This window comes from Vigna unguiculata, chromosome 2 (assembly GCF_037176805.1).
Source record: "Vigna unguiculata cultivar grain cowpea cultivar isolate G323 ecotype 2 chromosome 2, ASM3717680v1, whole genome shotgun sequence".
In the NCBI taxonomy this organism is placed as follows: domain Eukaryota; kingdom Viridiplantae; phylum Streptophyta; class Magnoliopsida; order Fabales; family Fabaceae; genus Vigna; species Vigna unguiculata.
Genome location: NC_140793.1, coordinates 18,478,098 through 18,504,221, shown reverse-complemented (window position 1 = coordinate 18,504,221; position 26,124 = coordinate 18,478,098). Strand labels below are relative to the sequence as shown.

At 39.6% G+C, this 26,124-nt stretch overlaps 2 pseudogenes; one reads left to right on the top strand and one right to left on the bottom strand.

Annotated features, from left to right (window-relative positions):
• The first annotated feature begins 1,011 nt into the window (after positions 1–1,011).
• Positions 1,012–2,562, top strand: LOC146888388 (uncharacterized; annotated as a pseudogene).
• A 12,809-nt stretch (positions 2,563–15,371) lies between these two features.
• Positions 15,372–17,362, bottom strand: LOC146888387 (uncharacterized; annotated as a pseudogene).
• Between the last annotated feature and the right edge of the window lie 8,762 nt (positions 17,363–26,124).

Here is a 26,124-nt window from a genome sequence, read left to right as displayed (position 1 = left end):
TCCAAATTCGTTTTAAAGGTTATTGTCTTTCTTGGTATATGATTGAGTGAGAAATGATGATGCATAGTTCAAGTATTTTTCCAATAGTCTTTTCATGTGCTTTTCTTGCTTGTTTTGATTTAAAGTTTTGTCACCTTGATATCCTTTCCTTAGAGTTTAGCTTTCTTTGCTTTAAGTACTTTTATTGCTTGTCTTTAGGTTCTTTTTTTTTGTCTTAGTAGTTTTCTTCCTTTACTTTCCTTTGAGTGTAGTGGCTGAGCCACTTGAACTTGTCTTTAAAAGGTTTCCAAAAACTTTGAAAGTATTTCACTCCTTTTTGGTGGAATTTGAGTGCAACCTTGCCGTGTGGGGGTGGGAGTGTGACCAAAACACTTAGGTTGTTTATTTTGACCACACTTGGTCACGGGTTTCTTATCATTTGCTAACCAACTTCTTTACTTGTCTCGGATTTTTGGAGTTGTTTTGTAGGAAAGCATGGATTTGAGTCCGGTTTTGGAGGATGAAAGAGAGGGAGAAGGTTTGGCTTCTCTATACTCACCTCAAGCGGTGACTCCTGTGGCACATCAAGGGACCATCATTGATGTCATTATCCTCCTCCAACAAATGGAACTTAAAAGGCAAGAAGATAGGGAACAACAAAAGAAAGCCTTTCAAATGTACATGCAACAACAAATGCAACAAATACAACAAGTGTAACAACAAATTCAACAAGTGTAACAACATCAACAAATCCAACCAAGAGAGGAAAGAAGGGCAAGGAGGCGATCTCCTTTCGTGGACTCCTATGGAAGTGAGGAAAGAAGAAGAAGGCCCGGAGGGGGTGGAGAAAGAAGGCACCAAGTGCAACATCAAAGGCAACCTCCCCCCATCAAAATCCCAAAGTTCAAAGGAGAACATGACCCCAATGCTTACATGGAGTGGGAATAAAAAGTGGATCAAATTTTTAGCATTCATAGAGTTAGTGATCAAGAACAAGTAGACTTGGTAGTTTTAGAGTTTGAAGAGTATGCCATGACTTGGTGGCATCAAATTTGTATAGACAATTATAACCAAGAGCCACCCGCGACTTCTTGGATGGACATTAAAGTTAAAATGCGCGAACGTTTTATACCTTCCTATCATAGGAGAGAGACTATTTTGAAGCTCCAAAGGCTTCAACAAGGGTTTATATGTGTTGAAGAATATTTGAAATTGATGGAGTCCATGCTCTTAAAGGTAGGACTCCATGATGAGCATGAAGAAGAGAAAGTCAGTAGGTTTGTGAGTGGTCTAAAAGGAGGGAAATTCAAAATGTAGTTGACTTGTATGAGTACTCTACTCTTAGCAAAGTTTTGCACTTGGCCTTGAAAGTTGAAAACCAATTGAAAAGAAAACAAGAGGCCAAGAAGAGTACTTCATACAATGACTACTACTCTAAACCTTGGAAAGGTAAGGAGAAAAAGGATTTTAAAAAACCTTCCAAATCCTCCCAAGACCCCACACCTAAACCCAATTCGACTAGGACTATGCATGATAAACGAACTTCTTTTCAAGAGCCAATAACTAGTTCTATCAAATGTTTTAAATGCTTAGGCTTTGGACATATAGCCTCCAATTGTCCTTCAAAGAGGAACATGTTCTTGAACTCTAAAGGAGAAGTTGAAAGTGAACATTTCCCCCTCTTCCCATAAGAGTAGTTCATCACACACTTCTTCCCCTTCTAGTGAAGATGAGATCAAACCTCATGAAGGAGGTCTTTTAGTTGTGAGGTGCATGTTGGGCCAAGTCCCAAAGGAATTTGAATCTCAAAGGGAAAATATTTTTCATACAAGATGCCTCATCAACAAAAAGACTTGCTCCCTTATTATTGATGGTGGAAGTTGTGTCAATGTGGCTAGCACAAGGATAGTGGACAAGCTTGGCTTGGACACCATCCCTTATGCCAAGCCCTATAAACTATCTTGGTTAAGTGAAAATGGTGAAATAAATGTGGATAAACAAGGTCTCATCACTTTCTCCATTGGGAATTACAAGGATAATGTTTTGTGTGACTCAATGCCCATGGAAGTAACTCACATACTTCTTGGAAGGCCATGGCAGTTTGACAGAAAAGCTTTCCATGATGGCCATTCCAATAAATTTTCTTTTAACTTCTAAGGCAAAAGGATCACATTACTACCTTTATCCCCCAAAGAAGTAGGTGATGACCAAAAACAAATGTTTGAGAAAAGAAAGGAAGAGAAGGCGCAACTAATGGCGCACACCAAGGAAACAAGGAAGAGCTTGATCTCCTTCAAAGGAGCTAAAAAGGTAATGCTTTCTCAAAAACAAGTTTTTCTTGCTTATCCAAGTGAGTCTTCTCCTTCCTTTCGAAACCCTCCTCCTAAGTGTCCTCAAGACTTGTTTATAATCTTAGATGAATTCAAGGATGTGTTCCAAGATCCCCCAAAGGGACTTCCACCTTTAAGAGGTATAGAACATCAAATTGACTTCATCCAAGGATCATCTTTGCCCAATAGGCCAGCTTATAGGACCAATCCCGAGGAGGCCAGAGAAATTCAAAAACAAGTCAATGATTGTTAGAAAAGGAATGGGTGCAACATAGTATGAGTCCTTGTGCTATGCCCGTGATCCTAGTTCCAAAGAAGGATGGAACATGGAGAATGTGTATAGATTGTAGGGCCATCAATAATATCACCATCAAATATAGGCATCCTATCCCTAGGTTAGATGACTTGCTTGATAAGCTTCATGGTGCAACCATCTTTTCAAAGATAGATTTGAAGAGTGGTTACAACCAAATAAGAATCAAGGAAGGAGATGAGTGGAAAACCTCCTTCAAAACCAAGTTTGGATTGTATGAATGGATAGTCATGCCGTTTGGGTTGACTAATGCACCAAGCACTTTCATGAGGCTCATGCATCATGTGCTTAGACCATACTTGGGAAAATTTGTTGTGGTCTATTTTGATGACAAACTCATCTATAGTATGTCTAGAGAAGACCATCTTCAACACTTAAGGGATGTGCTAAGTACCCTAAGGAAGCAATCTTTATTTGCTAACATGGAGAAATGCGTTTTTGGCATGGATTACGTGATCTTCCTTGGGTTCAAAATTAGCAAACATGGGGTCCATGTGGATCAAGAGAAAGTCATGGCCATCAAAGATTGGCCCACACCCAGGAATGTTAGTGAACTAAGGTCCTTTCATGGGTTGGCTAGCTTTTATAGGAGATTTGTGCCTAATTTTAGCACTGTAGCCGCACCCTTAAATGAGTTGGTAAAGAAGGAAGTTGACTTCAAGTGGGGTATTGATCAAACAAAGGCCTTTGAAACATTAAATGAGAAATTGATCAAAGCACCACTCCTAGTCCTCCCCAACTTTTCTAAGATCTTTGAAATAGAGTGTGATGCCTCCAATGTGGGCATTAGGGCCGTGCTCCTCCAAGAGGGCCACCCCATAGCCTACTTTTGTGAAAAACTCAAAAGAAGTCATCTAAACTATTCTACCTATGATAAAGAGCTTTATGCTCTTGTGAGGACCTTGCAAACTTGGCAACATTATCTTCTATCTAAAGAATTCGTGATCCATAGTGATCATGAAGCTTTTAAGTTTTTGAAAAGCCAAGGAAAACTCAACAAAATGCAAGGTGGGTAGAATTCCTAGAGCAATTTCCATATATGATCAAACAAAAACAAGGAAAGGCCAATATTGTGGCAGATGGCCTTTCAAGAAGGCATACTCTCCTTTCCATGCTTGAAACCAAATTTCTTAGCTTTGATCATATTAAGGAGTTGTATGAAAAGGATGATGATTTCGCTTTTGTATATGGTAAATGCCACCAAGGGGAAGCAAAGACTTTTATCTTTCCAACCAATATCTCTTTAAGGGTAAAAAGCTTTACATTCCCCTAGGGTCTCTAAGAGCATCACTCATAAGAGAAGCACATGAGGGAGGCTTAATGGGTCACTTTGGGACTAACAAAACTCTTGAAGTCCTCAAAGAACACTTCTATTGGCCTCAAATACGCAAGCATGTTGATAGGAATTGCAATTATTGTCCAGCATGTCTAAGAGCCAAATCCAAGGTTTAACCTCATGGTCTCTACATTCCCTTACCCATCCCTTCCAAGCCTTGGATAGAAATTTCAATGGATTTTGTTCTAGGGCTCCCAAGGACTAGAAATGGTAGGGATTCAATTTTTGTGGTAGTGGATAGATTTTCTCTTCTTCAAGGAAGTAGTGAGACTTCATGGCCAATCTCTTCTTCAAGGAAGTAGTGAGACTTCATGGCCTACCTAGGACCATTGTAAGTGATAGAGACACAAAGTTCATGAGTCATTTTTGGAGGACTTTGTGGGGGAAACTTGGAACCAAACTCCTCTTTTCCACCACTTGTCACCATCAAAGTGATGGTCAAACCGAGGTGGTCAATAGGACTTTGGGTCAACTATTAAGGTGCATGATAGTTCACAACACTAGGGAATGGGAGGCGGTTCTTCCCCATGTAGAGTTTGCATACAATAAGGTTGTGCACTCTGCCACCTCCCACTCTCCCTTTGAAATAGTGTATGGTTTTAACCCTTTAACTCCTTTTGATCTTCTTCCACTTCCCACTCAAGAGGCATGGACTTGCCAAGATTGGGATGCAAAGGCTAAAATGATCTAAGACTTGCACACACAAGTCAAGGAAGCCATTGAAAGGAAGGTGAAAAAGTATCAAGAATTAGGCAACAAGGGAAGGAAGGAAGTCCTTTTCAAGGAAGGGGATTGGGTATGGCTTCATTTGAGGAAGGAAAGATTTCCTACCCAAAGAAAGTCCAAACTTCTTCCAAGAGGGGATGGACCTTTCCAAATCCTCAAGAGGATCAACAATAATGCCTATGAGTTGGATTTGCCTTCAAGTTACAATGTAAGCAACTCTTTCAATGTAAGTGACCTCTCTCCTTTTGATATAGGGCTTAAGAATTCGTGGTCGAATTCTCTCCAAGAGGGGGAGGATGATGAAGATGTGACCACCTCATCAAGTTCCAAGGAGGCCAACCCTAGAAGGATCACTAGGAGCATGACAAAAGGGAAGACATTATCCTCTCTATCTTTATTTTGCATTTCTTTAGTTTCAATTTCCTGAAGTTGGTTGTGGTTGACTATTTTGAGTTGACTTGTTGACCTTAACTTAAGGGTGGACTTGTTGACCCAAGATTAGCTTAACCTTAAACCAACATGCTAATAAATTCCTTAATTTGCTATTTGTAGGAATAAGAAAGGAGGAGGACCACATGGGAGACACTTGACGTCCTAAGGAAGAGAGATAAGGAACAAGACTTTCTAGAAGCATCTAGAAAGGGGAGGCCCACATGCCTTGGACACCAAGTCTTCTAGAATGTTCTAGAACCCTCCTTTGGGAGCCTTGGCCATGAAGACTTGCCACCTAGGAGGCTTGGACGAAATTTCACCCATGTGCACCCTATGTTGACCTACTTTCTAGAACATGCTAGGTTTCTTTTGTAACCTTATACTTTGTTGTTTTGCTAAGGGGCCCGTAGACTTGTCTATTTAAGGGGACCTCTAACACTTGTACAAGAGTTGAACATTTTGGAGAAATTATACACTTTGTGTTTCAACTTTTTGTGAGAGCATTCCTCCTGAAGGAGTGGAGTTCTTTCAAGCCTTATCTTGCCTTGGCAAGTGGCAGCATACACCATTCATCTTCAAGGTTGCCATGGCTTCTTCTATCCTAGCCTTGTAGTGGTGTGAATCCTCCGTTCCTCCCCTTTCCCTTGCTTTTCATGTTATGTTTCTTTACTCTTCTTGGTTTATATTGTTTCTATTATATGTTTTTCCTTTTGGTTTCTTACTCTCCATCAATCCATTCTCCTCCTCTCTAGAACCTTGGAAAGGAACCTTCACATCTAGATAGCTTGCTATCTTAATGTCTAGTGGAGATTTCCTTTGTTTTCTTAATCAATCATCACCATATTCATTAATCTTCTAAAAGGAACAAGATAATCCTACATCAAATAGTTCAACAGTATTTAAAATAAATGCTCAAAGAGCCAAGCAATACATGGGCTACAGCCCTAAAAGAGAACTCGGAAAGGTATGATCCGACCCAAGACAAGTTAAGCAGCGGAATCTCCATCACCTTGATGACCACGAGGAGTTCTCGCATCTGCTCACATCAATAAATTGATGATCATCGCAAAAAGAGAAAAACCACGCATAGAACATACAAACAAGCAGAAGGGTAAGCTAGAATGGAAAAAATGTTTTATCATACATTTGCATACAATTTTATAGCCAAAGATACATACATCAACCAAGCATATGATGACCAGCAAACAAGACACTAAGACTCAATTATCCAGATACATATAATCAGTCGGATTCACTAGATGCTTGCACTTGTGGTGGCCTCTACTGCTCTGCAGAGCCAATTTCCAATGGGTTTTACCCTACCACACACAAGGTTAACCTTCTAATATCGCTGTCGTTAGGCGATTAAATTACCACTACTTTAGCAACTTCAGTATTGCTAGTTTGTAGTGAACAAAATAGTTAGGGTTAAGATAACCCTGAGTCGTCTCACAACGAATACGGAATTGATCTCAAATATTTGATTCTTAAAAATGCAATTAAAACTAGCAACTATAAAAATAGGAGGATTTTGATATGCAAAGAAAATGACACGGAAGATTGTAAACACAATAATAGTTAATAGGTCAATTCCACTGCTTTTTCTAAATAAGATTCTTCATTGGTTATCTAGAGATTATTGTTAAATTAATTATTGTTGTTGTTTTACAAATCAATCAATGTAAAGACTCAATTCATTTGTTGGCATTCTCACTTTTAATCAAAGTACAGTCTCAATTAAAAGTGAGAATTGTTAGATTATCCATAGTAAATTCAATCAAAGTACAGTCTCAATTAATTTTACTATGCCTAATCATGTCTATTCCTTTGTTTCTTTACCAAATAGAAAACTTAATTAATCAAAGTAAAGTCTTGACTAATTTTAGTTAAAGTAATTACCTCTAATCAAATTAAAGTCTCAATTATTGGCAAAAACTTATTTAATCAAATGAAAGTTTCTAAATAAAATCAAAGTAAAGTCTCAATTTAATTTAAAAACCTTTTAGCTCATATGATTAGCATGCATGTAGATTTAAAATCATTATTTTCTATTCGATTAAGAAGCAAAGGACATAGATAAACAAAAACCACAACAAAAATCAAAATAACAAAACATATAAATTCATCTAACCTCAGAATCCAGTTAAGAAATTACAGTGGAATCAACCCTAAAAGCTTAGCCCTCCATGGCTTTGATGGAATACATGATAATATGATGAAGGAAAGAAAATAAAAGAAAGAATGAGAGATGTGGTGGAGACGGTATTTGCCAAAACCAGAGAGTTCTAAGTGTCTAAGCTGTAAGTTGTAAGTCGTCCCGCTTCTGCTCCCTTAAGTCTCTTTATATAGGCTTCCACTGGACTTTGGGCTTTATCTGTCAGTTGCTAAAATCTTTTATTTTTATTTAATTAATTAGCAACTTAATTGCTGTCCAATTTCCAATTCTGCCCCTCTCATTTAACCATATTTGTAGTTTTGACCAAAGTTGACTGCTGACTTTGACCAGTTGACCAGAGTTGACCAGTTTGATTGTCCTATCAGATGCCGACACGTGGCGTAGAGTACTCTCTCTCCAGAATTAGGGTTTGCTGCTCCTTCCTCCTTCCTCCCTTGGCTGCGCAGGTGCAATGACGGCGGCTGCTGCCATTTTCCGGCGAGGACGCGGTGGTGGAGGCGTGAACACTGTTGCTGTTTCGCGTTTTTAGATCTGTGGAGGTTCAGTGGCTGTTCATCTCCTTCCCGGTGCTGTGTTTTTCTTCCTTAACGATCTGCAACAGTGCGGAGACGATGGTGGCTGCTGGTGGTGGCGCGATTCGCTGGCGCAGATGGATGGTGTGTCGCGGTCGGAAAACAAGCTGACGGAGATGGCGTGATGGTGATGCGCGTTGCAAGTGCAGTAGTGGTGTTGCGGTGCTGTTTCCAGCGTGAACGAAGAGGTGCAACGCAGGGGCTGATGCGCGGTGGCTGACGGAGATGGCGCCGCTGGTGCGTTGCAGGTGAAGGTGGCGTGAAGGAGGAAGATGGTGGTGGTGGAAGCGCGAGGTTGTTGCTGTTTCCGGCGAGTTTCAGTGGTGGCCGGCGAGGAGATGGCGGCGGCGGTTGCCATGGTGGGTGGAAGGGAAATTAGGTGAGTGGAGGAGATGATGACGTGGCAAGATCTGAGTGGTCAATTTGGTGAGTGGAGGATTACGACACGTGGCAGCTTATGGTTGGCTAATTTTAAAAGGTGGGGATTGCCACATGGCATGATCTGGTTGAGTGGAGTTTAAGTGGTAGGAGGGGGGCAACTTAGTGAAAACTGGGGGTGCAGAACAGGTTTTTGTGGTCCACTTGAGGGAGGAGTGTGCAAATAAAATCTGGGGGTGCATTTAGCTCCTGATTTATTCTTTTTCCAGAATTTCTTGATTTTGGACTTATTTTGTAACTTTAAATATTTCAAAATCACACTATTAATTGACCAAAAATAAATTCCAGCTGCATTAACAAACGTTAGAATATCCAATAATATTTTATACAACTAAAATCAATTTTTACGCCACTTTTACCAAACTTACTCAATAAATCCAATAATCACAAATCCTAATTAAATCAATCTTTAAGCACAGAAAATTCAATTAAATCCCCAAATTTAAATATTAAATGAGGGCAAAAATTTGAACTCATCACCTTCAAACATCTAAGGCCATTATCCTGCCAAAGACTAGGACCTCCTGCCACTCTTACCACTTGAGTCAGTACGCTTTACATGAGACTAACTGGCTCTTTCGAGTGTTAGGATGCCATCCTTACTTGAATCCTTACTATATTATATAATCAGGCACCACCACGAACCTTCATGGAATTACGTCCTAATCATGAGGCACCACCATGAGGTCCCACTAATAGGGGTCATGGAATTACATCTTGACCATGAGGCACCACCATGAAACCATCGTGGAATTACGTCCTGACCAATGAGGCACCACCATGAGATCTCACCTAGAGATTCATGGAATTACGTCCTAAACCACAACAAAATCATATCTCACCAACCAATCATAAAGTAATCATGCATATCAATTCCATGCCAACATTTATAACCAACCATCCAATCCGGTTCCATACAAAGGTCATACCAAACTCATCAATTCCAGCCCATACAAACAGATATTACATGCATATTCACATACTTCATACTTTAAATAGAGGAAACCAGCCAATCATGCAACCAACAACAATTATGTAGGAAATCAACACGACTTGCGTCAGGTCTTGCTCAAGCTAGGAGCCCTCGCTCAAGCGATAGGAGTAGTCTCGCTCAAGCTGTAGGCTCTCGCTTAGGCGAGACTGCGAACAAAGGCCCTGTAAGGTTTTGCGAACTCTCGCTTAGGTGAGGCCATCTCACCTGAGCGAGTTGCTCAAAAACTCAGTTTTCCATCTAAGCGAGTGCTCGAGAAAAAACCCCTGGGCGAGCTTTTGCTACTCTCGCCTAGGAGAGACGAGCTCGCTTGGGCGAAAATAGCAATTCTCCCTCACTGTTCCACGCCTGCAAAGCTAGAGATTCATCCAAAACAGCGAACAAGGCATATTCATTTCATCATGAACACCATACAATCACCAGAAATGCAAAACAGAACCAAAAATAGGCAAAATAAATTTAAAATACGAAACCCTAGCTTCCCTTTCTTGGAAAATGCTAGCCAAGGACTTGGGCACCCATACGGTTGAGCATAATAACTCTAGGAGTAGATTCGAGAGCCGGAAAGTAGCGGAACAAATTTAAGACAAGCTCACTACGGTGAACCCTAACTGAAATCACGAAAATATGACTAGAGGAAAGAGGATACGAGTTGAAGACCAACTTACGTGATCTAGGAACGAAGTTGAGCTAGCTTGAAGATGAAGGAGGTCCAAACCCTAGCAGAGCTTCTGAAAGCAATTAAGAGGGGAGGAGTAAAGCACTGATTTTGCAAAGTGGGCAGAAAATGAGAGGGTTAGGCTGGTTTAGGGGTTTTGGACACCCCATGGACCAGCCTTAAGCCCAACTGATTAGGGCAAGCCCTTAAACATTGGGGCAGAATAATAAGTGGGCCTTGCACTTCAAAGTGACTCGTGATTAAGATTTCTTACGTGAATTTATGATTCATTTTTTTTAATTCATCAATAGAATGGATTGCCTTCAAATTCACTGGTCATTAGCAACTAGTTCTTAAGTGGTACAATATATAGCGAGATACTAAGTAAACGATGTTAGGTAAAAAATCATATTTTGTTTCACCTTATTTGAAGATCTACTACTTTTGATAAAAGAATGAATATTAACTAATTTTTATTTTATAAATATCTCTACATTATCATTATAAAAAGATACAAATTGAATGTTTATAGTTTAATTGTGACGTGTCAATATTATACCGTTCAAGACAATGTCATATGTGATCATCCGTGTTGTAAAGGTTGGCATGAGACTTTAGGGGTTTCGTCAAGAAAAATGTTGGAGCTTTTCCTGCACCTCTAAAGCTTCATAACCTCCAAAGTTGAGTAATTATGACAATTAAGTCCTTATTTTTAGTTTTGAAATGGTGAGTTGAGCCAAGAAGGGGGGGTTGAATTGGCTTTATAAAACTTTTTCGATAGCTTAAACCTCTTTTCAATTGAATCTAATGGACTGGAAAGTTTGGATGTAAATACAGTAGACTAATACACCTTCAATCAATTAAAATATAAAACAATAGACTAAATTGTTCTTGATGCTATGAAACAGTTGATTAAAAAGACAAATCAGTCGGCTAAAATACTGGAGAATTATGCAGAAGGAAGAATTCGTGAATTCAACTCAAACAAAAATCTTTTACATACAAGACTTGTTCCAATCAATATTTATAACAAATATAAAGCCTCAGATTACACAAGAACACATTAAATCACACCAAAGATCAAATTGCTTTATTTTCTTGAGTTTTTAAAGAGTTTCAAAGAGAGTAAGATGAGGGAAAGAAGAATGCATAACTGTTTTTATACTGGTTCACTCAATCACAGTGCTACCTCCAGTTTACCAGGACAACCTGAGCCTAGCTTCCACTATATTCAAAAGTTTTACAAATCACACACCAAGATTACACTTTTGAACAACAAAACACACAAGATTTTTGACTCACAAAAATCTAGACACACACCCTGCAAGATTCACACTTACAGACTTGAAATCACATCAGGCAAACCAACCAGAGGCACAAGAACATCCAAACCTGATGGTGGTTGTCCCTAGCCAACCATACATGTGTTCTTCAAGCTACTCACAAGCAAAAATGTCTCCAAGATCAACCAAGATCAACCAAGATCTTCAAAACACAAGTTGCAGTTGTGTATTGCAGAGAGAGAGAGATTTCTAAAGAAGAATGATAGAATTTCGTGCTCAAAAACTCAGATTCGCACCTCTGCTCGCGAAAACACAACTTATATAGTCTGGTTTAAGTGAAAACAGTCGATTGAATTTTCTGTACAGTCAGTTGATTTCACCTGACTTAAGTGAAATCAGTCGACTGAAAAATAATTCAACTAACTGAATGCATTCATACCAGAAACTATATACAACAAGGCTTTTAACCTGTTAAAAACCATTTTAAGAGATTAAAAGAGACACACTAAGGCACACAAGACATCTAACCTATGTCATATAGCCTACCAAGCAGATATAACACTAACACATTACATTTAACATGTTATATACAAATTTAACACACTAAAACTTAATCTTCAAGAGGATGTTCATCAATCTTCATCAAACACTTAAGATCTTCATGCACATGGCTTTATCAATTCTTTACTTCAAGCTAGCTTGTGCCAATACTTACCTACAAAGTAGGTAAGGTAATTAAAAAAAAAAATTACTGAAGCATGCTCTTTACGTTTTCAAACCACTCAAACTCTCCTCTCCAACCTTGTCATTAAATTTGTTGCTTATCGTTATCTATCCAGGTTAGTGGCTTATTTGATGTGGAAATATCATTTTTTTTTGGACTGGATGAGTTTATCTACTGTTTGAAGAGTTTACATGTTATTTCTTGTTGAGTTTGTTATTCATTTACCTTATTTGTAGTTGATAAACCATAAAAAAATGATTGCACAAGTAAATCGAATGTCAACATCCATTATGCACATTAATTAATCGGATGTCGACATCTGTAACACGTTGGGAGGTTTTTTAGGTTTCAGGTTAATCAAATGTGGACATCTGATGAATATGAGTACCAGTTGTTGACATCTAGTACTCATTAAAAAAATAGTTCTTTATATATTGTAGGTGAACATCCAGTACAAAAGATAACCATATATCTACTTTCGGTGCACTATGGTGATGGATGCCAATTTTTCTGAAACAAATGTCAACATTCGGTAAATTATGGACACAAATGTCGACATGCGGTGAATTATGGAAACTAAAGTCACTTTTAGCATGACTTGTGTAACATTCTAGCCAGATATTACTTATTTAAATAAAATTAATAATAAATAAATAAAAAGATAACATTTATTCCACACATTTCCCAAAATGCGAGAAATAAAAACTTTATTATAAGTGCTAAAATGTTGGAAACAAAAATTTAATTCAACCTTACATCTCCAAAACCAAATTTAAATCCAGATTATAGAAAAATAATGTAAAAACTATAAAAATAAAAATATTCCTAAGCTGCCCCGTTCCAACGATAAGTCTCATCGGTACCTCCTGCAACATCATTTGCTCCTATGTAACAAGTTACATGATCATCGCCAAACACAAGCAGATAGGGTGAGCTCAAATAGAAAGAAATACAATACACAATAAATTAATAATTTAAAACCTATAACTCTAATGTCAAACCCAACCGTCAAAACCCAACATTCAAAACCCAACCGTCATGATTTAAAACCTATAATTCTAGTTAAAATCTAAATAAACTTTAATACAATCCAAATACAAAGCAAAATAAAAAAAATACAAATTATTTATGTGTTGGCTAAAAAAAACAACCTAACATGACCCAAATTTAAAACTCAACTTAATAAAAAACACTTATGTGACCCTTTTATCTGCGGGTTGGCTCACCAACCCGGCTCACCACGGGTTCAACCTAGGTTAGTCGGGTTCTAGATGAGCTGGGTAAAAAATCAACCTGTATTGAAATTTATAAAAAAATTTCAACCCAACCCGGCCCAAACCCGTGGTGAGCCGGGTTGGCTCGTGGGTTCCAACCCATTTTGATAGCTCTATCCTCGCCCCTCTGACTACAAGCCACCACCTATAGTCCACACATGGGAATAGACTTGTTGTGGCCACAATTTGCAACACCAAGTGGAGTTGCCCAATACGAACCGTAGTTCGTATTTGTCCCAAGACTACCAAACTCATCGGATAACACCGAGGAGGGCAATCTTCTGGAACCCGTTCGTACGAGTCACGATCTTGCACACTCCACTTGACCTTCAAAATCACCAAGATACAACCTCGAGTGGCCATGTGTTACCCCAAAACTAGCTACACTCGTAACTGAGCCCCCAACAAAGCATCGCCTCAAGACCTCCATCCAAAGCCGTGTAGAATCATCCTTGTAGTTCAATTTCGCACCTGATGCTGCTTGGTGCCATTCACCGTGTTGCTAGACGAACTTGCGCTCCAGGCCGCCTGGCACATCACACGCGTCACTTGGCGTTATCTGGTTCCAAATTGCCTGGCAGTCACCTCACGCCACTAGGCGCCACGCGCCTTCCAGTGCCTCTGCCTGACAACCTCCGCATGGTGGAACCACCCCTGCCGCTAGGCGCTACACAATTCTAGTAGCCACTGCCACTGTTTTAGGTCTCTATTGCCTGACGGGTCGTCCTGTGTCGCCATACACCATACCAGTAGCGTAATGCTACTGGTTTTTGGTACTTTTGCACAAGTTCTAATGAACCCCAATCACACAACACACAATTCATAACACACTTACAATTATCCAATCATAACCCTATGACTGAATTTCAATGCAACACATTCATGGTTTTACAATTAAGGTCATACCTCTGTTCAAATATGATGCAATCCATTATAACCTCATTCCTTTACTAAATAAAACATGGCACATTCAACATAAATCAACATCATAATTGACACGTAATGACAGTCCCAACAGGCAATGAACAACATTACAGTTAAAACAAAACAATTCTTTTACATGCATATCATCCCAATTACTATTTCTTCACACATATAATTAATTATCTTACATGCAAAGGTTTCCTTCCCACACCTTATGTTTAATTACCTAAAATCATGCACGAAATTTCAGAATAACCCACCCAAGGACACCCAACACGAATCAAAAACCAAATGCTCATTGCACTATTGAGTCGCCTAGCTGTAGTTCATGTACCGCCAGGCAGTGCATACAAAATCTGGGAAAATCCTAGATTTTCCAGCACCTACGCGCACCTAAAACCCTAATAATCCATTCAACACGGGTTTTGGCACATCTATAGGGTTCCATATAAATAGTAGGTTTCATTTTCGTTCTGTTTAACAACATTTTCATGAAAACAACGCGTCAATCATAAGTATAAATCAGGTTTATTCATCCCCAATCCCAACATGAACCCTAATCCCCCAATCATGCCAAATTCATGTAATTTTCACCAAATAGACAATCTCATATAATAATTCACCATGCCAATCATATACGTACATATATAAATTCAATCCAAACATCACAATACCACTGAAACACTGAAAACCAGGAGAAACTGGGCAAGCTAGTTCGTGTCACTTGGCAAGCAACACACACACATGCCAAGCGATTCATAGAGGAAACCTAGGAACTGGGTTTTAGAGCATGCGTCGCCTGGCGGGTCTTCAACACCGCCAAGCGGTTTCTGGAAAATTAGAAAAACACGAACAATTTATTACATTTTTAGGCAGAATCGTGACATCTCATGCATTTCATACATCACATACTCATATAATTAAAAGCAAAACACGAAGTGGAACTTCCCTAACCTGGTTTCCTTGCTCAAATTGATGTAGGAATATCTTGTTCCTTTGAGAAGATTAATGAATATGGTGATGCCCATGATGGCCAAGAGTTAAGAAATTGTTGCTTGATTGTCTTTATGATAGCTTGTGAAGCAACTCTAGATGGAACAAACCTATAATTCATGGAAAATTGTCAGAAGATTAAAGAAGTTTCATAATATAAACAATGACAATAACTGAATTGAAATATTACCCTCGATCGACAGTTTCAATCATCGAGCAGTCCTATAGAGGAGGGTCATGTTCTGCATCTAAATCAGGATCAACCATAGGCTGAGGGGCAACCATATCACCTGCAATTGGGGATGGTGCAGACTGCTGACCAACAGCAGAAGATGGGCCACCAATTGAGGCTGGGGATGGTAGAGTATGAGGTGAATGGGATGTTCCAATGTTTGCAAAAGGGGTATGTAACCCTGTGTGTGGAGCTGAGAAAGATGAGGATGGTATATGTGAGAGTGGTACAAAAGGGGGCCTGAGAGCAGCCGCAAGGGTATGCAACCTTGTGGGTGGAGGTTGAGAAGATAAGGACAACATATGAATCGCCGGGATAAAAGTAGGGTTATGTAACCCTGTGGGTGGAGGTGGGGAAGATAAGGATGGCATATGTAAGCCCGGGGTAAGGGTGATGGGTCTGACTGGAATTCGAAACACATAATTATTTCGTCTCTTTCTTTGTTTTGCAATACCTTTCCCCTTGTCAATGGGGGGTGGTCGAGGTGGAAATCCCGATGACATGGCGTATGGAGTTTACGATCTAAGTGTCAAACAAATTATGATGGTGTATGATAACAGACAAATATACCAACAACTTAATAAGTATTCATTAAACATATTAAAAATGTTGAAGTACAAGAACAAAAATTTCTAATGAAATGACAAAAATAAATAGACATATTAAAAGTTTAAGTACAAAAACAAAAAAGACAAAATTAGTCATTAGCATCACTGTCATCCTCATCGTCCTCCTCCTCTTCCTCAACTTCTTCTTCAGTTTCATTTTCTTCTTCATCTAGCTCTTCTTCCTCCTCCTCTTCTCCTTCTTCTTCTTCTTCTTCGTCTTCCTCCTCTTGTTCCAACTCTTCATCATCACCTTGTATGTGATGAAATCCAGATACACGTTCTACTTCAATTACTTCGTTTGCATGTGACATTTCATCAACTTGGTAAGGGACATCGTCTTCCACCTCATTTGATTCAATGCGACCTCTTGGTTTTGTTTTAATTGCAACACACCAACCACGATTGTCTTTTTAAGATGGTGGATATTGTACATAATATACTTGTCTAACATTGTATGCCAAAATAAATGGATCAAAAGATTGGTACCTTGAAGTCATGTGAATGTCCACAATGTTATATTTAGGATCCACTCTTGTACCTTTTCTCGAGGGATCAAACCATTCACACAAAAAAGTACAACTTTCTTCGGTTTATTAGAAGTATTGTACTCTTGTTCATATATTTTATGAATGATTCCATAAAAATCATTTTCACCTCCTTCAGTAAGGCCCTTGACATAAACACCAGTATTTATAGTCCTTTTCCCTTTGCTCCATGCGTTAGTATGGAACTTGTACCCATTCACGAAGTACATGTGCCATTCTTTGACATATTTCATGGGCCAATTTGACAAATCTCTTAGGTCTTGGTTCCTAACACTTAATGGCTCGTTATAAACCTACAAATATAGAAAGATAGATGTGGAATTATGATACATTAAAATCCATTTGTTGTATAATTAAAGGTACAATACATACTTGATATTGGAACCATTCAGGAAATTCTGAATGAATATGAGCAGAAGCACTGGTCTCAGGTATTTGCAAGCACAGAAGGAATGAGCTGACAATGGTAAATTTTTAGAAACTTATATATAATTAACCACAAAGTTGTTCACAAAGGAGGATATAAATTACTCAAGATATGGTTTGACTTCAGTGCAATTGATTAACACATGAACATGAGCATATTTGAACTCGACATCAGTTAACCAATGAATCGATTCTCTCCCTACATGTCGACTTGTTGTTGAAAAACAGACAACGTCGACACATCTCTTTGACATTCAACTTCATTCCTCCAATTGCGTGGTGACAACATGAAGTTGTTGAAGTATGAGAACAAAAGTATGTTGTCTCACGGTGTAAATAAGATGCATAAATAGAACCTTCAACTCTGGCTTTATTTTTTATTGATCTTTTTGAATCACCCATGAATCTATACAAATAAAAAAATACATCATGATGAAAAAAAATGGTGACAAAATTAATTATAAATATGAATAGGGAGGTCCTTTAGTACCTTTCAAATGGATACATCCATCTGTATTGCACTGGTCCACCCAACAATGCTTCACAAGGGAGATGAACAGGGAGATGTTCCATGGAATCAAACAATCCAAGAGGGAATATTCTCTCTAATTTGCAGAGAATAATTGGAATATTTTCCTCCATTCTTCTTAGGGATTCCTCTTTTAATGTTGTAGAGCACAAATCTTTGAAAACATGACTAATTTCAGTAAGAGGATTTAAAACATGAATGGGCAAAGCACTAAATGCAGTAGGAAGTAATGACTCCATGAATACATGGCAATCATGACTTTTCGTTCCATAGATTCTTCCCTTTTCAACATCAGCACATCTAGCCAAGTTGGAACTATAACCATTTGACATCTTAAGTTCCTTTATCCACCGACAAACTGATTTAGCTTCATCTGGGGTTAAGGTGTAATTTGCTTTAGGCTTTAATATTTTCCCATTATCTTGAACCTTCAACTCCAAGTCTTTTCGCTTGCAATACAATCCTAAATCCCTTCTTGCCTTCTCATTGTCCTTTGTCTTTCCCGTCACATTCATAACAGTATTGAATATGTTCTCAAAGAAATGTTTTTCTATGTGCTTTACATCAAGATTATTCCTTAACAAATTATCTTTCCAATATGGAAGATCCCAAAAAATGCTTCTTTTTGTCCAATTATGCCACTCTCCATATCCATCTATCCTTGTTACACCATTTTCTGTGCCTTTTGGAAAATGTTTCACTCTTCTCCAAACTTGTAATGGTGTCAACCTAGGAGGGGCCCATCTGTTTCAACTTGGCCTTTTCGAAAGGCTTTAATATTTCTCCTAAAGTGATGGTCATTAGGTAAGAACCTACGATGTGAGTCAAACCAACAACTTTTGTGGCCATAATTTAACGTGAATGACTTATTGTGCTCCATGCAATGCGGACAAGCTAATCTACCATGTGTGCCCCAACCAGATAACATCCCATAAGCAGGGAAGTCATTAATAGTCCACATCAAACATTCTCTCATCATAAATTTTTGTTTCCTTGAAACATCATAGGTCAAGATAAACAACTTCTTCAAATCATCAATTAAGGGCTCCAAGTAAACATCAATAGAGGCCTTTGGATTGGATGGCCCTGGTATACGACAACTCAAAAACATATAAGGTTTTGACATGCACATTTCAGGAGGAAGATTGTATGGAGTAACAATCACGGCCCAACAAGAATATGGTGAAGATGAAGCCTGGATGTAAGGGTTAAATCCATCTGAACATAGACCTAGTCGCACATTGCGTGGATCAGACGCAAAGGTAGGATGTTTACGATCAAAGTGCTTCTAGGCTTCACCATCAGATGGGTGACGTAGCATTCCTTGACTTTGGTTATCATGATGCCAAGTCATATGTGGCGTGGTTTGCATAGAAGCAAACATTCTTTGTAATCTTGGGATTATAGGCAAATAAAACATTGACTTAACTGCAATTGGTTTTTTGCGCCTTGATCCCTGATGAAGTGGGTGATATCTTGGTTTGTGACACAATTTTCATTCAAGCAATATTGCATCTTTTTTTCCACTTGTTCTGGTTCAGAAAAATACTAGATAATTCTTCACCAAAACAAAAGAAAGTATTTTAGACTTACTTAGGTAAAAAATCTTTTATCCCTTGACCATGAGAGTAACCTTCTTATTTATAGAATAATCAGTTACAAAATATTAAATTCTAAAAATACAAAATAAAAATGAAATCATCCTCTGCTCCTAAAATATCTCTAAATATAACAACAACCATATTAATTCCCAAAAACCCCACCAAACACGGAATTCAGTTAATATTCTTCTCCCTCGGTGCCCTGCCGACCTGATCTGCTAAATGCTAAAATCCACCTATCCTCTCGGCCTAAAACCGAACCACCTCCTCTGGACCAGTACATAGCTCTCCAAATTCTGCACTGTCTCGTCTTCAGAACGAGAAGAGCAGAAGTTGTCTTGTCAATAACTGCTCTTCACCACTTTCCGTAAAATCATCATTACTCCCTGCATTCGCGCCCCCACGTTTAACCCATCCAACGGTCCCCTTTTTACTCTCCTTTTTGAATACTAAACGACATTTATTTCCCCCTTTAATTCACACAACCTACCCATCCCTTCAACTTTCCCACTCATCGCACTCAAGCTCTTTCGACTCCCACCCATCTTTCTCAACCGCCATTTCCATCTTCCAGGTATTTCTTCTTTTCCCCTTCAAACTTCACACCCGTGCTCTCTTGTTTCCTTTACTTGCTTCTTATACATTATTTCTGTTTTCTGCACTGTGTTTTTAGATTTGCGCTTGTTTTTCCTTCTCTGATTACCCGTAACTTATTCTGAGAAAACCTTTTCCTCGACACCACTGTAGTCACCCTCCATGAATACTCACTATAATGTCCTTTATTCCTGGGCCCCTTTGGCCCTACGCAGGGAAACCTCATCCATGACAACCCTCACTAGGGTTAGAGCTTTTAGACGCCACCAAACCTTGTGTAAAAGCAATGAGAATGATGTAACCGTCATCGCCTGTGATGGTGATGAACCTATTTGCAGGGATGGCAATTTATCTCCTATTTCCCCTCAAAAGTTTACCTTTATGTATGTCACTGTATTTGAAAAACTAGGTTTACGACTTCCTTTCAATACCTTCGAAAAAGAACTCCTCACCATCCTAAACGTCTCTCCCTGCCAACTACACCCTAACAGCTGGGCCTTCATTCGTGCCTTCCAAATCCTATGTACCCACTTTGGTATTACACCCTCAAGCAACATGTTTCTCTACTTCTTCGAGTTACGAGCTCCTCATAAACAACTACTAGCTTCTCTCAGTGGAGTTAGTGGCTGAGCCCTCCTAACCCTATACAACTCTTCTTACAAGGGTTTCAAGGGTGTTTTCATAAAGATAGTCGCCCCCAACCACAGCCCCTCCCTCTTAGAGGGTTTCCCCTTATATTGGTGCCAATCACCTAACCTTCAATCCCCATGGCAATTAGAAGACCTGGATCCTTCTGAGAAAAAAGACTGCCTGATGCTGGAACAATTGGATGTTATTTTTGATACCCGAAAATTATTAGAGCTGGAATTTCGAGTGGTGGATCTAAAATTCCACATCGGTACTTACTTTACAACTGTCCTCTTCTTACTATATGCTTAATACCACCTCCCCCTTTAAACCAATTCTACTTGTTTTTGCAGAAAACCTGATAGCGATGTCCCATGAAGACATGCTGAAACGAGCTCGCCAACTTAAAAAACAAAAAACCTCCACACCTGGCGTAAGTCCTTCAGCACCCCCTCCTCGCATTGAACTTCATGAAGAAACATCCGAACCCGACCTTGAGCCCCTAACTAGAAAATTCAAATCCCGAGGTAAAAAGGTAATCGAAGCCACCTCCTAACATTCAACCTCACAAACTCCATTGGCTCCTTCATTCCCAACATGGTCGGAAACACAACTACCTCCGTCATGACGTCAACCTGCTGAGAACCCAGGATCTCAAAACTCTTCACGAGAGTATCTTGGCTAATCTCCATAAGGCTGAAGCATCCAACTTTATGCTGATGGACCAATTTAGCCTCCAATCCACCCAGAAATCCCTTGATTTAGAGCAAAAAGATCAAGCTTTGACACTTTCCAAAACCGAAACCTCCCGTTTGACCAATGAAGTCACCGAGCTAACCAACCAAGTAACAAAAAAGGATGAATTGCTTGCCGATTTACACAATCAACTAAGAACTCTAGAAGCTGAGAAGGAAAGCTGGATCCTCAAAGAAAAGGATCTCCTCAACAGCTCAGAACTTCTCAAAGATCAAGTCGGCTCTTCCCTGAACATGGGATTCCAACTTGCTCTTGACCAAGTCCGAGTTCTTTGTCCAGATGCAGATCTATCTCCAGCAGATATCTCTAAGTCTGTGGTCAACGGACAACTGGTGAAAGTTGATGACTGAAACTCCTTACTTGATATCTCTAGGCTTATTATCCTTTGTATCGCTTTTTCTTTTTAAAACTTGTTTAGTTGTTCATCACTTTTATTCCTTACTATCCATTTGAACATTATGCCTAAATATTTAATCTTACTTCTTCCTATTTTACTGTTAATTTGCTTATTTTTCTTATTAAACTCTCCACTAACTACATCAGAAACTACACATTTTTAACTCATGCAATCAATCTTTAAGTTAACCAATTTTATAGATTATCCTGATTGCTAACTGTTTTATGCCACATCCTTAACCGATTTCAACGCCCCATAATAACCGAGCTCCCAGTCACATCAATTTTAGCTATTCTCTTAGATATCGCCCACACACTTCTACCACCTTTAGTCTCGGTTATAAACCGAGCTCTCAGTCACACCAGTTTTAGCTAATCTCTCTCTTAGCTATCACCTCCACACTTCTACCACCTTTCGTCTTGGTTATAAACCGAGCTCTCAGTCACCAGTTTCATCTAATCTCTCCTAGCTATCACCTACACACTCCTAACACCTTTAGTCTCGGTTAAAAACCGAGCTCTCAGTCACACCAGTTTTAGCTAATCTCTTAGCTATCTCCTACACACTTCTACCACCATTAGTCTCGGTTATAAACCGAGCTCTCAGTCACACCAGTTTTAGCTAATCTCTTAGCTATCACCTACAAACTTCTACCACCTTTGGTCTCGATTATAAACCGAGCTCTCAGTCACACCAGTTTCATCTAATCTCTCCTAGCTATCACCTACACACTCCTAACACCTTTAGTCTCGCTTAAAAACCGAGCTCTCAGTCACACCAGTTTTAGCTAATCTCTTAGTTATCTCCTACACACTTCTACCACCATTAGTCTCAGTTATAAACCGAGCTCTCAGTCACACCAGTTTTAGCTAATCTCTTAGCTATCACCTACACACTTCTACCACCTTTGGTCTTGATTATAAACCGAGCTCTCAGTCACACCAGTTTTAGCTAATCTCTTAGCTATCTCCTACACATTTCTACCACCATTAGTCTCGGTTATAAACCGAGCTCTCAGTCACACCAGTTTTAGCTAATCTCTTAGCTATCACCTACACACTTCTACCACCTTTGGTCTCGATTATAAACCGAGCTCTCAGTCACACCAGTTTTAGCTAATCTCTTAGCTATCTCCTACACACTTCTACCACCATTAGTCTCGGTTATAAACCGAGCTCTCAGTTACCAGTTTCATCTAATCTCTCCTAGCTATCACCTACACACTCCTAACACCTTTAGTCTCGCTTAAAAACCGAGCTCTCTGTCACACCAGTTTTAGCTAATCTCTTCTACAAATAAAACATGAACGTTCTTTTAAACCCCAAGCACATAAGCTTGGAATAGAACACAAAGGTTCTTTATACCTCAAGCACATAGGCTCAAAATAGAACACAATGGTTCTTTATACCTCAAGCACATAGGCTTAGAATAGAACACAAAGGTTCTTTATACCTCAAGCACATAGGCTCATAATAGAACACAAAGGTTCTTTATACCTCAAGCACATAGGCTCGGAATAGAACACAAAGGTTCTTTATACCTCAAGCACATAGGCTTGGAATAGAACACAAAGGTTCTTTATACCTCAAGCACATAGGCTCGGAATAGAACACAAAGGTTCTTTATACCTCAAGCACATAGGCTCGGAATAGAACACAAAGGTTCTTTATACCTCAAGCACATAGGCTCGGGATAGAACACAAAGGTTCTTTATACCTCAAGCTCATAGGCTCGGGATAGAAAGAATTTCATTGAATAATATTGTATTAAAAGATTAAAACCAAGAAAAACATCTCTACAAAACAAAACCATTCAGCTAAAGTATCAACTAAAGTAAAAACGCAAATTCGCCGCATTCCATGTCCGTGGTATCTCCTTTCCCTCTAGTGTCTCCAATTTGTAAGCTCCCTCCCCCAATACTTCTTTAATACGATAGGGCCCGGTCCACTTTGGCGCCAACTTACTATCCACCTGAATTAACTGTGCCTTCCTTAGTACCAAGTCTTGTGCCCAGAAACCCCGAGGTATTACCTTAGTCTTGTAACTTCTCTCTAACCGCCTCTTCATTGCTTCACCTGAAATTTGAGCCAAGTCCCTAACTTCATCTATAACATCAAGGTTTGCCCGCAAACCCACTTCGGAAATCTCCTCATCAAACAACCTCACTCTTCCCGTGTTCTCCATCATGTCTATCGGGATCATTGCGTCGGTGCCGTATACCAAAGTAAATGGAGTTTCCCGGGTAGACGTCTGAGGCGTGGTATGGTATGCCCATAACACTCAGTGTATCTCATTTGGCCACTCTCCTTTTGCCGCCATCAATCTTCGTTTCACACCCCTTAATATCACTTTATTAGCCGCTTCTGCCTGTCCATTCGTCTGAGGATGCTCCACCGAAGAGAAAACCTGTTTAATCCCGACTTCCTCGCATAATTGCCTCACCTGTGAGCATGTAAACTGAGTTCCATTGTCCGAAATAATTCGGCGTGGAACACCAAATCGGCATATTATATTCTTCCAGATAAATTCCCGAACCCGACTACCCAAAATCACAGCAACCGGCTCGGCTTCAATCCACTTTCTAAAATATTCTACTGCCACAATCAAAAACTTGAATTGTCTCACCCCTTTAGGAAACGGACCTAGAATATCTATTCCCCAAGTGTGAAAGGGCCAAGGTGTATTAATGGAGTGCAGCACCTCTGGCGGCGCATGGCTCCAATCAGCATGTTTCTGACACGACTCGCATTTCCTAACATACTCCATACAATCATTCTTCATAGTGGGCCAAAAGAACCCCCCCCCCCCCGAACTATCCGCAACATCAACGCTCTCCCCCCAACGTGACTTCCACAAATGCCTTCATGGAGTTCGGTCATGAGCCTAGACGTCTCCCTCCTTCCTACACAAATCATCAAAGGCCTAGAAAATCCATACCTAAATAAATGACCATCGATCAGTGTATATCGGCTTGAGTTTTTCTTTATTTTTTGCGCCTCATTCACATCCTCAGGTAACTTGTTATCTGCAAGATAGCTTCTTAAAGGTGTCATCTAGGATTCTTCAACCATCAAAATCTCCAAAACCTGATGTTTCTCCCGTGTATCTACCCGAGGAGCTACCAATGTTTTTCTTATCACCGACTTATGCTGCCCTGGTTTCGAAAAACTAGCCAACTTGGATAACAAATCAGCTAGGCAATTTTGCTCCCTCGGAACATGCACGAATTCAAAGAGAACAAAATTTTTCGCAATAGATTGGACTACCTCTAAATATTTAGCCAATTGTGGATCACGAGCCTAGAATTCTCCGGTCACTTGTCCTGCTACTAATGCGGAATCGCTTGTGACTAACAACCTAGTGATGCCCATTTCTTTAGCTAAAAGCATCCCTGCTATCAAAGCCTCGTATTCTGCCTGGTTGTTACTAGCTTTGAAAGCAAATCTCAACGATTGTTCAATCAAGACTCCCTCTGGTCCTTCCAAAACTATACCAGCACCACTTCCTCTTAAATTAGAAGCCCCATCCACTGATAGAATCCATGATATTTCTTTTACGCGCTGACCCGTAACAGGTGGTTCAGACAACTCTACTAAAAAGTCAGCTAAAAACTGAGCTTTGATCGGCCCTCATGATTCATATTGTATCCCATACTCCGAGAGCTCTATCGCCCATTTAACCAACCTACCTGATATATCAGGTTTTTGCAATATGTACCTGATCGACAAATCCGTCATCACCTTGACACTATGATTTTGAAAATAATGTCTTAAACGACGAGCTGACACTACTATGGCCAATGCCGCTTTCTCTATTGTTGGATATCTCACCTCAGCACCATGAAGTACCTTGCTTACGAAATACACAGGCTTCTGATCCCCACCAGACTCTCGTACCAATACCGAACTGACTGCATGCTTGGTCACCGAGATATATAACACTAGATCAGCACCTTTCTCGGGTTTGCACAATACTGGTGGTTTACCTAGATACTCTTTCAACTTTTGGAAAGCTTCCTCGCATTGATCGGTCCATTGAAACTTTTCATTTTTCTTCAAGCATTGGAAGTAGGGAAAACCCCGATCTCCACTTTTAGCAAGAAAACGGGACAAGGCCGCCATCCTCCCCGTCAATCTCTGTACTTCTTTAACATTGCTTGGACTCCTCATATTTATGATGGCTGCACATTTATCTGGATTAGCTTCTATTCCCCTCTTGGTAAGCAAGAAACCCAGAAACTTCCCTGCCTTAACCCCAAAAACACACTTCTCAGGATTAAGTTTGAGTTTGTATTTGTTGATTATGACAAATAATTCCTCCAAATCCCCATGATGATGTTTCTCTTCTACCGAGGTAACTACCATATCGTCAACATATGCATACACATTCCTCCCCAACATGGACACCAGAATTCGATCCATTAACCTTTGATAGGTAGCTCCCGCATTCTTTAACCCGAAAGGCATTACCCGATAACAGTAATTAGTCGTTCCTCCCATAAATGTTGTCTTATCTTCATCTAATGAATGCATTTTTATCTGATTATAGCCTGAATAAGCATCCAAGAAACTTAACAAAGCACAACCCGATGCACTATCAACTAACGCATCTATATTAGGCAAAGGATATGAATCCTTTGGGCATGCATTATTTAAGTCAG